This window comes from Choloepus didactylus, chromosome 21, assembly GCF_015220235.1.
Source record: "Choloepus didactylus isolate mChoDid1 chromosome 21, mChoDid1.pri, whole genome shotgun sequence".
Classification (NCBI taxonomy): Eukaryota; Metazoa; Chordata; class Mammalia; order Pilosa; family Megalonychidae; genus Choloepus; species Choloepus didactylus.
In genome coordinates this window covers 8733239-8750205 of record NC_051327.1, presented here as the reverse complement: position 1 = coordinate 8750205, position 16967 = coordinate 8733239, and the positions used below count along the sequence as shown (strand labels likewise).

At 33.6% G+C, this 16967-nt stretch overlaps 1 non-coding gene and 1 pseudogene across 1 annotated transcript; both read left to right on the top strand.

The window, feature by feature from the left end:
* Window positions 1-10348: 10348 nt before the first annotated feature.
* Window positions 10349-11253, top strand: LOC119518258 (annotated as a pseudogene).
* Window positions 11254-12397: 1144 nt separating this feature from the next.
* LOC119518334 lies at window positions 12398-12504 on the top strand. The gene has a single exon (XR_005213724.1). It is a non-coding gene; the product is annotated as a U6 spliceosomal RNA (small nuclear RNA).
* The last annotated feature ends 4463 nt before the right edge of the window (window positions 12505-16967 follow it).

Below are 16967 nucleotides of genomic sequence, written 5' to 3'. Positions count from 1 at the left end.
ATTTCTCTGGAGCCCCACTATACTTCAACTAAGGAAGCTGTCAAAAAGTTATTTGTGATATCTCAACAGGAAATTCTTATGGGAAAAAGAAAAATCCAAACACTATAATTCTTAGATTCTGCATTGAAGTAAGCAGAGATGGGTGCAATAAATGGAACAAAACATAACAGGACCACTTTTTGTGTACTTGGAAAATTCTGCCTATTAGATCTTAGATTTATTGGTTTTATCCATATTTATCCATAGGCTTTTCCTCTAATAAGAAAGAACTATAATGTTTATTGATATTGAGCATTAATCTATAATAATCCACAGGGGTAGGAATTGCTGCTGACCGCATTTTACAAGTGAGGAACTGAAAGAAAGGTGAAGGTGAGAAAAAAATACAGATGCATTTGAAGAGTCAGGAATCCAATTTTGACTGATTTCACAATCATGCTCTTAAGAGCTATGAGACACTGCCAGGAATGATGAAACAAAATTCAAGTAATTAGAATAGCAACAGTTCATTGAGCCACAGACTCTGCTGGGTACATTACAGATATTATTTCATTTTCTATAGATAATTTTTTATTGATAACTGTGTACTTTTACATATCACATTTCATACTCATTCATTGCTTGCAAATTCTTGGTAACTAACCGTAATTCAAGGTTATAAAAACAATGGGCATTTAATCTCTGACTGACAGGTATTAAGATTTTGCCATGTTTCCACCTTTCCTTGAGGAATTCAGCATTGATTTTTATTGGTCATTTGACACATGCTTCTTTCACAAAGAATGAAGACTCAAAGAAACATTTGAATGTCAGGCACAAATTTCTATTTGCTAAATATTGCACTCATACTCAATGCAGTTCTTGTCAGTAAGATGTAATTATTTTTGAAGTAGCACAATAGGTGGTACACAAATGCTGAATTTGTGAATATAAGTATAAATATACAACATAAAATAGTATGAATACTGAGGAATTGCTTCTTACCTTTATCTTATTCAGATAATTAAAAACAAAGAAATTTAACTAGATCTCATGGGAGTATCACAATGTTATTTATTTATTTTTCAGTCTTCATTAAACTCAGAAATGAGAAAGAAACAAGGATTCCCAGCAATGAACAAATGTTTTACCTTGGTATTCTCCCTGCTATCAACAAGCTTTCATTATCTTATGAATGGGATCTGTTTATGTTATGTTTCTCTGTTAATCCATTTACTTCTGGTAACATTTCCTTATTAAATGCTGTTTTGAAAAACATATGGATCTGTCTACACATGTCAATTTTAAGATGCATATATGCCATTATTTCCTTCCTCCTTCATTCATTAATTAAGCAATAAATATTTGTGAGCCCAAGTTATGTGTCAGTCATGGGGCTTCAGTAGAGAGTAAAAAGAGATCGAGGTCCTACCTTACTCTAGAGCTTCAGAGAACTTATTATCCATTTTTGTAGGGTAGAAATTAAACAGCACAATGGGCTACGCAAGCAGGAAAGGATCAGGAAAGGTGTCCTAGATAAAAGACAAAATAACATGAGACCTGAAGAATGAAAAGCTCTCCACGTTGTCAATAGGCATGAGACTGTGATAAGAGAATTCTTAGGAGGTGGAATATATAACAAAGGCCAAGAATTCAAATAGAGTATGATATGAGTATGAAACAAACAATTCAGTATAGCTGTGGTTACTAATACATGTATTCATTCAAAAATTATTTATTGAATCCACATTTTGTGCCATACACTATGTTGGGCAATGAGAGGGTAAAGTATAAAAAGGAAGCTGCTAAGCTAGAGACACATGAAAGAGGAAGATCAAGAAGAGTCTTCTAGTCATGCTAAGGTTTGATGCTGAGGACAATGGGGGAAAAACTGAACAGTGAAGGAAAATAGTTAGACTTGAAATATATGGAAAATAAGTAATGCACACATAAACAGCAACTAGGTCAAAAGAGACTTCATAGGGAAAATTAGGAAATATCGTGGGGCAAATTAAAATGAAAATACAGCATAGCAAAACTTGTGAAATGCAGGAAAGGCATTACTGAGATGGAAATATACATCTGACATGCTATCATTAAGGAAGAAGAAAGATCTCAAATCATAGACCTAAACCTTGCATCATGAGGATGTAGAAAAGAACAGATAACTAAACCTGAAGTGAGCAGAAAGAAGGAAATAAAAAAAATTAAAGTACAGAAAATTAAAAAGAGAACAAAAAGTAATAGAGGGAATCAATCAAATCACAAGTTGTTTCTTTGGAGAGATCAGTAATAATGACAAAATTTTAGCTAAAATGACAAAGAAAATAAGAGAGAAAACCAAAATACTAAAATTAAAAAAAATGGGGTACATTACTATTGTCCCCTCAGAAATAAAAAGTAAATTAAGAAGATACTATGGACAAATGTATGTCAATAAATTAGATAACCTAAGTGAAACAAACATATTCCTGAAACACAAAAGCTACATATAATGATTCAAGAAAACAGAAGATATCAACAGCCTAATAAAAAGTAAAGAGGTTGAATCAGTAAGCAAAGAAAAGCACAGGACTAGGTGGCTTCATTCAAAATCTTCCATAATTAGAGGAGTAAATACTTCCTATCTCATTCTATGAGACAAACATCACCCTAATATCAAACCTAGATAAAGATAACATAAGGAAAAATTACACACTGATACCTCTTATAGATACAGATGCAAAAAATACTCAAAAAATACTAAAATGAATTCAACCTCACATGAAAATAATTAAACACCATGATCAATAGGAATTTATCCCAGTTACGCAAGTGTGGATCAACTTAAGAAAATAAATTAATGTAACACTCTATATTAATAAAATGAAGGTAAAAACACACATTAATTAATGTTGAAAAAAGGCATTTGACAAAATCCAGTGTACCATTTTGATGAAAACACTTACAAAACTAGGAACAGAATGAAAAATCATCAACACACAAAGGGCTGGTGTTAAAAACCTAAAGCTAACATCCTACTCAAATGTGAAAAATGGAATGTTTCCCTCTAACATCAGGAAAAACACAAGGATATCCACTGTCACCAGTTACTTAATATTTTACTGGAAGTTTGAACCACTGCGCTTAGGCAAGGACAAGAAATAAAATACATCCAAATTAGCAAAGAAGGAGCAAAGTTTCAGTATTTTCAAGTGACATGATATTTTACTCAGAAAGCTCTAAAAAATCTTCAACAAAGCTACTTGAGCTAGTAAAAATATCAGATAATCAGACGGGTACAAGATCAACAGTCAAAAATCAATAATATTTATGCACTAGTAATGAACATGCTGAAGAGGAAATAAATACAAAAATTCCACTTACATTAGTAAGGAAAACAATCAAATGTATAGGAATACATTAAACCAAGTATGTAAAGGAGTTATACATGGAAAACCACAGATCATTTATAGAAGAAATCAAAAAGACCTAATTGAATGGAAAGGCTTTGTGTTCATGGATTGGAAGACTAAATATTAAAACATAAATTCTATCCAAAGTGATTTACACATTCAACACAATCCCCATCAAACTCCAATGACATTCTTTGCAGAAATGGAAAAGTCAATCATTAAATTTATGTGGGAGGGTAAGGGACCCTGAGTCACTGAAATGACCTTGAAAAAGAATGAAGGTGGAAGACTCACATTTGCTGATTTTAAAATTTATTTCAAAGCTACAATAATCAAAATAGCATGGTAATAGCACAAAGACAGACACATGCACTTGAATGGAGAGTTCAGATATAATCTCTAACATCTATGAAAAATTGATTTTTGGAAACAGTATCAAGTCCATTCAAAGGAGAATGATTAGTCTCCTCAATAAATAATATTGTGAAAACTGGATATCTATAGGGAAAAAAAAATGAAGGCAGACCCTGACCTCATTTTTTGAGAAATAAATCTCAAAATACATAATTGCCTAAATATAAGGACCAAAACTATAAATCTTCTAGAGGAAAACATAGGGAAGCATATTCAAGACATTTGTTAGACCTCACACCAAAAGCAGGACTTGCAAAAAGAAGAAAAAAAAAAACTAACTAGAGAAATAGACTTCACCAAAATTAATACTATGTGAATCAAAGGATTTCATAAGATAAATAAAAACAATGAAAAAGTGGGAGTAAATATTTGGAAACCACATAGCTGATAAGGGTTTAATTTCAACATTGTATAAAGAAATCCTACATGTCAACAAGGAAAAGACAAACAACCCATTTTAAAAATGGGTAAAAGACTTTGATGTTTCTCCTAAAGATGTACAAATGGTCAAAACATACATGAAAAGATGTTCAACATCAATAGCCATTTGGGAAATGCAAATCAAAGCCATAATAAAATACCATTTCATACCCACTAGAATGCCAAATGCTGAAATAAATAAATAAATACATAAATAAATTTTAAAAAAAGTAAAAATAAAAAAAAAACACACAAATCCATTCTTGTGGTGAACAGGACATGGAGAAAATATAAAATAGTGCTATCACTGTGAGAAACAGTTTGGCAGTTCCTCAGAAAATTATGAATAGAATTACCATATGACCAGAGCAATCCCACCTCTAGGTATATACCCAAAAGAAGTTAAAGAAGGACTCAAACAGGTATTTAAACAACACTTTTTGGTAGCATTATTCACAAATGCCAGAATATGAAGCCACCTAAGTACCCATCAACAAAGGAAAAGAAATAATGTGGTACATACATGCAATGGATTATTATTTATCCATAAAAAAGGAATGAAGTTCTGATATATGCAACCACATGGATGAAATGAACCTTGAAGACATCATATTGTGTTAAATAAGCCAAACACAAAAAGGCAAAACTGTGTCAACTCATTGATATGGAATTATCAGAATTAACAAATTCATAGAGTCAGAATCTCAAGAACAGTTTACCAGGGGCAGGGTGGGAGATGGGAGTGGTAAATTAGTGCTTCCTAAGTACATAATTTTGGTTTGGGGTGATGGAAATGCTTTGTTTATGGAGGGAGTTGATGACAGAAATACATTGTGAATGTAATTATCATCACTGAAGTATATATTTGAATTTGTTTAAAAAGGGAAATATTGGATTTTATATATGTTACTAGATTAAAAACTTCAATAAAATGCATAGGACTGTACAAAGCAGTGAATTCTAATGTAAACTATGACTTAAACAGTACAATTATGAAAATATTCTTTCATCAATTTTAACAAAGATCTCACACTAGTACAGAGTCCTATTAAAAAGGGGGTACTTTGGGAATCTATGTTTTTGCATGAATTTTCTGTAAACCTTTTTTAATAAAAAAATATTTTAAAATGTAACATACAACACCAGGGCAATACTTTATGAAGAATGAACCTGATAAATTTAGTAAGAGAATTGTGACATGTTAACTTATCCAAAAATTGTTCCCCATACCCATCTCAGCAACAGCCATGTGGATTGGTGGTCTCTGTTCCAGGTATATGGGGACAATTTAGACCTTGACCTCAACAAATTGTGGTTGTGTACTTTGACCTGTCCTGTGGCTTCCTGAGGAAATGACTCTAGTGGTTTTCTAAGTAACTCAAACCTTGGAAGTTTCTCGAGGCCGGAGGAAGCTTCTGGTTAGCATTTAATAAAATACCAAATGAAAATGTAGTGATTGAACCACCTAAGCAATGAATGACAGAAAGGGGAAAGCAGCAGAGAGACAGAACAATGTGGGAAGGAAGAAGTTATGGAAGGATATACATGGGGAAATAAAGTCTTTGGAAAGCTCCTATGTATAACAGGTAATCTAGAAGTCCACATGCATGTTCAGAGATAGACACATGCTCAGAAGAGTCCTGAGAAGCCCTTAAGCTTTTATTTATGCCTGATGTTTAGGCTTCGCATAATCAGTAAGAGAGGTATAAGCTGAGATGTAAGAATCTGACTAAGTGATCAAGGAGTGTCCCAACACAGAACAAGGAATGGAACAGTACGGGGTTTTTGTTTTGTTTTGTTCTGTTTTTGTGGCTGCAATATTTTAATCAAATTAATGTCAAATCACAAGCAAACCAAAAAACTAATGGAATAGAGACTTGAGTAAATGCATACAAAAAAGGAAACAGTCATTACAAAAAGAGTAACTTCTAAAAATGAAACAAATACACTGAAAACAAACAGCAACAACAAACACTGAGGAGAGGAGAAAATCTAATTTCCAGAGACACTACATTATATTCTTACAAATGTGCAGTATTCAATTAAAAATTATAGTCATGAAAAATGCAAATAGTGTATGCAATTTTTGGTAAAACAAGAAACATTTAGAAATTATTCCTGAGATAGTCTACTTGATTATGTGTCTAGCAAAAAGCTTTAAAACAACTGTCACATGTTTTTAAAGAATAAAAAGAAACCATGGACCAAGAACTAAGGGATACCATGAAAACAATGTCTCAAAAATAGGGAATAATAATAAAGATATAGAAATTATAAAGGAACTTCATAGAAATTCTGGAGGAAATAGTACAATACTGACAAAAATTTCACTAGAAAGATTCAACAGAAGATTTCAGCAGGCAGATGAAAGAAGCAATGAACTTCAAAATTGGTCAACTGAGATTATCTCATCTGAGCAGCTGAAAGAAAAAGAAATGTAGAAAAGTCAACAAAGTCTAAGAGAATATGTGATACCTTCATGTGCCCTGACATATGTATAATCAGAGTCACAGACAGGAGAGAGGGAAGGGAACAAAAAGTACATTTGAAGAAAAAATGATGAAAAGTTTCCCAAATCAGAAAAATTAAAACTAGAGATAAATATCATTTGGATGTAGATGCAAAAATCCTCAACAAAATACATACAAACCAAATTCAGAATTAAATAAAATAATTGTGCAACATGACTAAATGGAATTTATCACAGTAATGAAAGGGTAATTCAAATTTAAACATCAATCAATGCAATACAGCATGTTAATTGAGTGAAAGAAAAGAAGCCGCATTATCAACTCAGTTTTTCTGAAAAAGCATTTGACAATACCCAGTCCCTTTTCATTATTAAAAAAAGAAAGAAAATGCAACAAATTGGGAAAAAGGAAAGTACTTCAATATGATAAAGGGAATCTATGAAAAACTCAAAACTAATAGCATACTTAATTGTGAAAGACTGAACATTTTACTCATAAAATCAGAAACAACATAGGATGTCTCTTTTCATGACTATTATTTAACATTTTCCTATAAGTGCTAAATAGGGACATTAGATGAGAAAAAGGAAAAGCATACACATGTGAAAGGAAGAAATAAAATTGTCTCTATGCACAGATGACATGATCTCATATATAGAAATTCCTATAGAATCCACACTTCAACTCACAAATACACACACACACACACAAAGACATATGCACACACAATTGCAAGAGATAAGTAACATCACCAATGTTACAGGAGATAAGATTGCCATACAAATATCAACTTTATTTCTATACATGAACAATGAACAACTTGAAAATGAAATTAAGAAAACTATCATTTACAATAGTGTCAAATGAGTAAAAAACTTAGGAATACATTTAAACAAAGAAGGATAGGACTTTTACACTGATAACTACAAAAATTATTATTGACAAAAATTAAAGGATAACTATGAATAATAATATATCCTTTGTTAATGGATTGTACACAATATAATTATGATGGCACTACTCCCCAAAGTGATCTAAACTCAATGCAATCCATATCAAAATCCCAACTCCCATTTTTGCAAAATGGAAAAGCTGAACCTAAACTCACAGGGAATTGCATATAATCTTGAATAGCCAGAGTAATATTGAAAAAGAAGATAATGTTGTAGGACACAAAACTCATGACATCAAAACTTACTACAAAAGCTACAATAGTGAATAGAATGTGGTGCTGGCCTAAGCATAAACATAAAGATTGATGGAATAAAATTGAGATTCTAGAAATAAATTTATATATATATGGTCAACTGAATTTACCTGGATGCCAATACTGTTCAATGGGTATTAAATAGCATTCTCAACAAATGTTTATGGAGCAACTGTATGTTCAGAACCCTACCTAGAACCATATATAAAACTTAACTTAAAATGGATTAAAGACATAATATAAAAGAAAAACCATAGAACTCCTTGGAAAAAAACAGGAAAATTCTCAGGACATTGCATTTGACAGTGGATTTAAAGATATGGCAGCAAAATCTCAAGTAACAAGGAAAAGGTAGTAAAGAAAAAAATAATACTATTACTACAGAAACTATTTCAGAAAATAGAGAAGAGGTACTTGACACTTCATTGTATGAAGTCAGAATTGCCTAAATACCAAATTACATTAAAAGAATGACAAATATCCCTTATGAACATAATCACAAAGTTATTTAAAAAATATTAGGAAATCAAATCCAGCAATGTATTTTCAAAAAGTAATAACATACCATGACCATCTGGAGTTTATGTTAGGAAAAAAAAAATTGGTTTATCATTAAAAAAGCACAACACAATTCACTAAATTAACAGAATAAAAGACTCACATGACCATTTCAATAAATACTTGGGATCATTTTATAAATTTCAACCCAGAAATATGATTTATAAAAAATGTTAGCAAATGAGGACTAGAAATGAACCTGCTCAACCTGATGAAGAACATCTATTTAAAATTTACAGCTAGTATCACCCTTAATGTTGAATCTTTTCCCACTAAGATTGATATCAGAATGAGAATGTCTGCTCTCAACATTTCTATTCAGCATTGTACCAGAGGGTTTGACCATTATAATAATGCAAGGGAAAGAAATAAATGAACATAGTTTGGAAAGGAAGATACAAATTGTAAAATGTATTTGTTTGCAGACAGCATGATTGTGTTGGGAGAAAATATTCAGTGCTTTACAAAACAGTAAGAAACACAGTCAGTGAATTTAGTTAGGTCACAGGATTCCAAAGCCAATGTAGTAAAATCAATCGTATTACTACAAGTAAAAAAGCAATTAAAAATGAAATTAGAAGGAAAATGCTATGTACAATACTGTTAGACAACATGAAATGCTAGCAGTAAATTTAAAAATATATTCAAGTACTCTGTATGAAAACTATAAAACACTCTGAGAGAAAGCCTATGTGTGCCCCCTACCCTGTGCTGGATATGTTCACAAAATTCTCTCTCAACCATTCACAGAACAGCCTGTGAGGTGGATATTATTACTCTGATTATACAGGATGTAAGATTTCAAGGAAGGTACCCTAGATAAAAGTAGTTGCAAGTGGAAGAACCAGGGTTTTAGATGGTTTTTCTGATTCTAAAGCCAATACACTTAACCACTTGACAGTTATTTTCAGCATTTTGCAGAAGTCTTTTCGGGGGACCACAGAGAGAGATAGGGAAGGGGAGATCAGAGATTAAGGGGCCCAATCAATGAAAGCTGCACCACATTTTGAAAAATATTTAATACATCTAAGAAGCATATTTTATATATATATATGTGTGTGTGTGTGTATATATATTTATATATGTATATATATATATGTGTGTTTATATGTATATACACAAACATTGGTGAACATACCTCCAAAAGAGTATCAAAATAGTAACTATAATGGTAATATGAAAAAAAAAGATTACTATTTTGGTATTATTTGTTATAACAATATAGATTATAGATGAAGACAAAAAATGATGAATGCTTTACAGCAGATTTTTTATCCTTTCTTTCATTAGTATGATCCTGTTATTCCTCATGTCAACTGCTACAAATAGTTTCCCAACTAGTTTTTCTGTCTCTGACTTCTACCTTCTTTCTGAATCTTAGCCCATTCTGACTCAAAGACACCTAAAGATCTTCACAATACCCCAATGATCTAATATTCCTCTTTTCACAGATTCCTCTATATTCTTCCACTCATACTGAACTCATCTTCCATGGTTTTCCATTTTTTACAGGATGAAGGGTAAATTCCTTAGCTCTATACCCATGGACTTTATATGCATCATTGTATTTACCTTTCGAGGGTTATATGCAAATATATATACTTGCCACTGCTTCCAAATTAGGCCATTAGTCATCAATGAGCACAGATGATCTCCTACCATATGTGTTTACAAAGTTTCTTCACATATAGACTCTTAACAGAATTTCACCTGGGAAGTGGTTTTAGTAAGCTCCAAAAACTCATAACCTTTTTTCTCCCATGTCAAAAAAAAAAACTTATAAGAACTGAGAAACAAATAGAATACTGATATTATTTCTGATAATGAGGAAATTTAATAAATTCAAGGATGTAGTAATAAAAACTTTCTTTTCAGGTAAATTTATTAAATGCCCCATGAAATTCATGGAGAATAGAAACAATGTGACAGAGTTTTTACTACTGGGACTTACAGAGAATCTAAAAATGCAGAAAATTTTATTTGTTGTGTTCCTTGTCACCTACATCACTGCTGTGGTAGGAAATGTCATCATTGTGGTCGCCATCACTGCCAGTCCATTGTTGGGATACCACATGTACTACTTCCTGACTTATCTCACCTTTATAGATGCCTGTTATTCTTCAGTGAATACTCCAGAACCAGTCATAGTTTCACTCCATGAAAAGAAGACCATACCATTCAATGGATGCATGACCCAAGTCTTCAGAGAATATTTCATTGGAGGTGCTGGGGTCATCCTGCTTACTGTGATGGCCTATGACTGCTTTGTGACCATATGCAAGCCCTTGCACTATGCAACCATCATGAAACAGCATTTATGTAACCTGTTAGTGGGAGTGTCATGGGTGGGAGGTTTTCTTCATGCAACTATACAGATCTTCTTCATGTTCCAGTTGCCCTTCTATGGCTCTAACATCATAGATCACTTCATATGTGATCTGAACCCTTTGCTAAATCTTGCTTGTACTGATGCCCACACTCTAGGGCTTTTTGTAGCTGCTAATAATGGATTCCTCTGCATGTTAAACTTCCTCCTCTTACTGGTCTCCTATATGGTCATCCTGTTCTCCTTAAGGAACCACAGCTTGGAGGGGAGGCACAAAGCCCTGTCCACATGTGTCCCCCACATTACAGTGGTTGTCTTATGTTTGTGCCTTGCATTTTTTGTGTACATGAGACTGCTACTACTCTACCCATTGATAAAGTAGTTGCTGTATTCTGTGCTAACATAAATTCCATGTTAAATCCCTTAATTTATACCTTAAGAAATGACCAGATGAAAAACGCTATGAGGAAATTGTTCAGTTAGGAAACCTAGTCTGGATAACTTTTAAATGTCTCTGGATCCCAACAAAATTTCAACTGAGGAAAGGGTCAAAATTATATCTGGTGGTGAATGCACAACTTTGTGATAATACTGAAGGTCAGTGATTGTGCACTTTGGATGGATTGTATGGTGAGTGAATAAAACTGCTGAAAAAAAAAAGAAAAGAAAAAGGAGAAAAGAATATTTTGGCTTATCTCAACAACAAATACCTATGGGAGAATGAAAAACTAATTACCATGATGCATCAAAGGAAACAGAAATGAGTGCAAGGAATAGGAGAAAACCTAACTGAGGACCACTTTTTCTTTTGCATATTTCAAAAATTCTGCTAAATTGGAACTTAGCTTTATGGACTTCATCCACATGTAGGGATTCTTAAACTTTCACTCATAAAAATGAAAGGATTAATAAAATATATTAGCATTAATAAAAAATATAACAATCCAAAAAATAAACACTGCTACAATCCCCATTTTACATATGAGGAAACTGACAGAAATGGGAACATAATAATATGTATGCAGTTTTTGACAGATTTCACAGCCATGCCCTACCTGCTATGAGAAATTTCCAGGCAATTATGAGAGAAATGTCAAATAAGCATAATAGCAGCAATTTATTGAGCCAGAGTCTCTGCTGGACACATTGTATAAGTTTTTTCATTATGTTGAGATAAAAATCCACTGATTTCTCATTAATAACTGCTTATTTTTATGTATCACAAATCATTGTCTTTATTTGCTTGCAATATCACTGTAACCAACTGCAATTTAGGGCTCTAAAAGCAAAAAACAATTAATCTCTGAGTGATAGTAATGAAATTATGCTGTGTTTCCAAATTTCTTGTGGGACTTAAAACAAATTTGTATTGCTCATTTAACCCATTGTATGCTTATATCCCCAAATAAAGAAAAATGATTCAAACAAAATAACACGTGAATGTCAGGCAGAAATTTCTATTTGTTAAATATGCAATTATACATAATTTAGTGCTTGCCAGGAAGAAGCAATTATTTTTGCAGTGTAGCACAACAGGTGATACACAATAAGAACTAAAAGAATGTATGAAAGTATAAATCATATGAATAAATTGGATAAAATATTGAGCATAAAAATAGAATGGAAGGTGCTCGCTTCAGCAGCACATACACTAAATTTGGAATGATACAGAGAAGATCAGCATAGCCCCTGTGCAAGAATGGCTTGTACATTTGTGAAGTGTTCTATATTTTTTGGAATTATTGAAATGTTGATAATGGATGGTGGTGATGGCAGCACAATATTATGAACAGAGTTAACAGCACTGACATATATGTCTGAATGTCATTAAAAGGGGAAAGGTTAGATTGCACATATGGTAATATTGTTTTTTTTAAATCCATGGAACAACACTACATAAACAGTGAACTGTAAATTAAACTATGGATTATGGTTAATAGTACAATTATAAAAATGTGCTATCATAAATTGTAAATCAATGTCCCACAGCAATTTAAGGTGCTAATAATAGAACGGTATATGAGAAGCCTGTATTTTATGTATGAGAATTCTGTAAAGCCTCAGCTACTCTAATAAAGAAAAAAAATCATGGAAGTCTTGGGAATTGTTTCCTAAATTTATCTGCTCCAAATTCTAAGGAGAATTTCAGCTAGATATTACAGGGTTGGGATCACAGTTTTTTTTCTGTTCTTGCTTAAACCAGTGGTGATGATGAAATTGAAGCAAAGATTCTCAGCATAAGAGCAAACAGTTTTAACTTCTTATACTACCTGCTGTCAGCAAGGTTTCATCATCTTGTGAATATGAGCTATTTATTTATATTTCTCTGTTAATCAGTTTATATTTTGGAAACACTTCATCATCAAATTCTGTTTTGAAAAAAAGTATGGCTATGTCTGCACATAAATCAATTTTAAGGTGACTATTTCACAATTATTCCTTCCTTCCTTCATTAAGCAACAAATATTTTTGTGTCCAAGCAGTATATCAGGTAGTGTGACAATGCTGGGCCTCAGTGGTGAATATAAAAGAGGCACCAGTCCTGCCATACTGCACGTCTTCAGAGCTTATGATGACTTGGGAGACTCCCAGAAGAGAGCAGAAATTACAATAACATGGGGTGCTATGAAAGTACATGGGCACAATAACCAGCAAAGTCAAGAAAGTGTAAGAAAAGGCCTCCTAGATAAAAGATATGAAGCATTGGAACTGAAAGATGAAAAGAAGTCCACATGGCTGATAGGCATGAAGCTGTGGGAGCATTCTTAGGAGAGAGAATATATAACAAATTATTTATTGAATACCTATTGTGTGCCTGGCACTCTACTGGGCACTGAGAGGGTAAACAGATAAATAGAAGACATGAACTTGGAGACACCTGAATGGGGAAGATCAAGAAATGCCTTATAGTCATGTTAAGACTCAATGCTAAGAACAATGTGAAAAACATAGTAAGGTCTTTTCAACTAGTAAGTGATACAGTGACTCTTGAGCTTTAGAATGATAACTCTAGCTATAATGTTGGTAAAAGACTTGAAGTGGGAGAACAACTAGGAGGTTATCCCAATGATTTAGGTGTTAAAGAATGGAAAACTGAATTGTGTTGGTACCAGTGGGGAATAAGAGTATGGGGGAACTGTATTTTCCAGCACTAGATCAGTGCCCCATGTCCCAGCTGCTTTGATTCTGGGCTGTTAAGAGCTCATACATTATCCTACTCTGAACATTTGTACTGAGCTGCCTCAACTGGAGAATTATTCCCACTGCCCCAGGGCCCATCAGTGCCCAGTGACTAATTGAAAGAGAAATACAAAACACTGGACACCTTGACTCACATGGAAACTCACTCTGCATTGTAATCTGTTTTCCAGAACTCTGCTGACTCTATCCCATGCTGAAGCCAGACAGCAGTTGAGACCACAACCTTTCTTCTCTCTTTTATAATCTATTTAGTTCAAGACTGTCTTCTGTAAATCCCTTTTGTAAAAATCTCTAGTTCAGACTTTGCATCTAGGAATCCAAACTATCATGGAGTGAAAGAAAAGGATTCAAGAAACAATTAGGATTTATAAACAAATGTATGTGAAGTAAGATGAAGATTAGAGAGAGAGAAGAGATGTGGTTTAAATCCAGATTCTGGCTTAGATCATTGAATGGAATAGGAAACTCAAGATGGAACACAGAGAAGATGAATGTTGTTTGGAATACATTTGCTGAAATGCCATGGGAGGCATTCAAACAACAATGTTTAGTAGTCAGTCAAATATATGGCTCTGTTCTTCAGAAAAAAAGACTGGGCTGGAAATAGTGTAGGAATCTTTAGCACACAGATGATAATTAAAGACATAAAAGCATGAATCATCACCTAGGAGAGTGTGTAATCTGAGAAAGTAGAGGGAACAAACTTTCTCAATGTGATTCAGTGATACCGGTACTCAATGGGTGTACTCAATGGGTGTACTCAATGGCTTATCAAATGATACATGGGAATTTTCATATTTTTAGAAGAAAACAAAATAAATTTATGCCAACCTAAATCTATTTTATAAACACCAACTTGTATATTATTAGGGATTCAATAGGATATCAAATCCAAAAATAAAAACAGGTTTCCTCATTGGATAAGGGGGCATTATCCAATGAAAATGAGGTAATATAAATTTTTACATAGAAAAAAAAAGTTTGACTAAAGGAATAAAACACATTCTGGCATCAGAACTTTCATCTAAAACACTAGGAATTGGCAGTGTGTGGAACAAGTTCTTTGATGATTTCAGAGGGAAAAAAACTCTAACCTTTAATTCTAAATCTAATCTACATTCAAGTGTGAAAATTCAGTAAGTTTTCAGTAAAATAATTTTTTTCTGATCAAGCACAATGAATAAGAGACCTATCTAATAATGTATCCCAACAAAATAAAAATTACAATAAAGGATATAAGGAGAAATAGAAGAAACTGAGAGGAATGCTTTTAGTATGAAAAATGAGATTTAAACCAAGGGTTTAATAATACTGATTACATTTTTTTTCTCTATGGAAAGAATCAGCCTGCTTTGTTCTGCAGTGAAAAATAATTTTCGTACAATCAATATATTATAATTGCATAACTCTTAACTTCACAAAACTCTGTTAAGGTGTCTAAAATACTGTCACCCAGAGCCTTGCCTCATACAAGAGTATAATTAAGAGAATCAAATGGTGATATTTTGCATATCTCCATTGCCAACTCATTCCATGGACTGTCAGTGCCATCTTGATTATTGGAAATAAAGTCATTAGTGCATTTGGATCTAATCAGATTAGAAAACCAATTATAAAAGCCTATTTAAGGTTCTGTTTCTCAAGAAGCACTCCCAGTACCAAGCACTATTAGTCCTGGTTCTTTAGGGAAACAGAATCAACAGAAAATATCTGTAAATATGAGATTTTATAAAAGTGTCTCATACAATTGTGAGGATGCATGAGTCCAAATTCTGTAGGGCAGGATGCACAAGACCAAATTTTGTAGGGCAGGCAGTGAGCTGGTGACTCTGATGAGGTTTTCAATGAACTCCCCAGGAGAGGCTGGCTGGCTGAAGAAGAAGTGAAAGTTCTCTCTTTTCTCCCTTAAAAGTCTTCAACTGATTGGATTAAACCAAGCTGATTGAGTTCACTCATTGTGGGAAACACTCCTTTCATGATGTGCTTAGAGAGACTGGAATGTTAGAGTGGATTTATCATGAAAGACCTGCACACATACCCCAGGAATGTCCAGAGGACACACCTTTAATGAGGACTATGAAGAACAAATTTATGAGACTTGCTCCATCATCCCCAAAAAGCTCTTAGTCATATATCTCTATCAGCCAGATATTACTGTGAGAACTGCTGTCACTGAGCTGGAATCCTTAAACACAAGGGGGATAATTGGATCCCGAGTTGGCAGCAGTTAATCATCAAAGACAATGTGGATATGGCTACCATAATGGACAGCAGGCTCAAAGCAGCAGTCAAAATAATCTGACTCGTAGAAACACATGACATTGGTTAGTATATCATGGGGTACCTAGAAGTAAAATAGGTGGACAGCTTACTAAATTCTTGTTTGATCCATATAAGCAGAAGAATTCTAGGCCAAGTCAACAAAAGTCTAACTTGAATTATAAAAACAGAGGGCCATGGCCCATTAATCAACTCCCAAACTTGAGGCAGTTTACAGATCCAGAGCCCCTTGAATGAGGGAAGGCCAAGTACCTATGAGGAAGGGCTCTGTTACATGGCCAAAAATTTATACTGTTTATCTTCCTCCCGCCCATCCCCAAGGAGACATATGGCCTTTTACCAGGGTAACTGTGCATTGGGTAAAAAAGAAATGATCAGATACTTTGGGGTTATTAGATGCTGGCTCAGGAGTCCAAGAGACACAAAACCACTCTAGTCCAATAGTCAGAGTATGGGCTTATGGAGATCAGGTTATCAATGGAATTTTAGCTCAGGTCTACCTCTCTGTGGATCCAGTGGGTCTCTAGACCCATTCTGTGGTTATTTTCCCAGTTCCAGAATGCATAATTGGAACAGACATATTCAGCAACTGGCAGTACCATGTTGTTTCCCTGACTCATGTAGTGAGGGCTATTATAATAGGAAAGGCCAAGTGGAAGCCACTACAACTGTTCCTGCCTAGCAAAATAGTAAATCAGAAGCAATACAGGATTCCC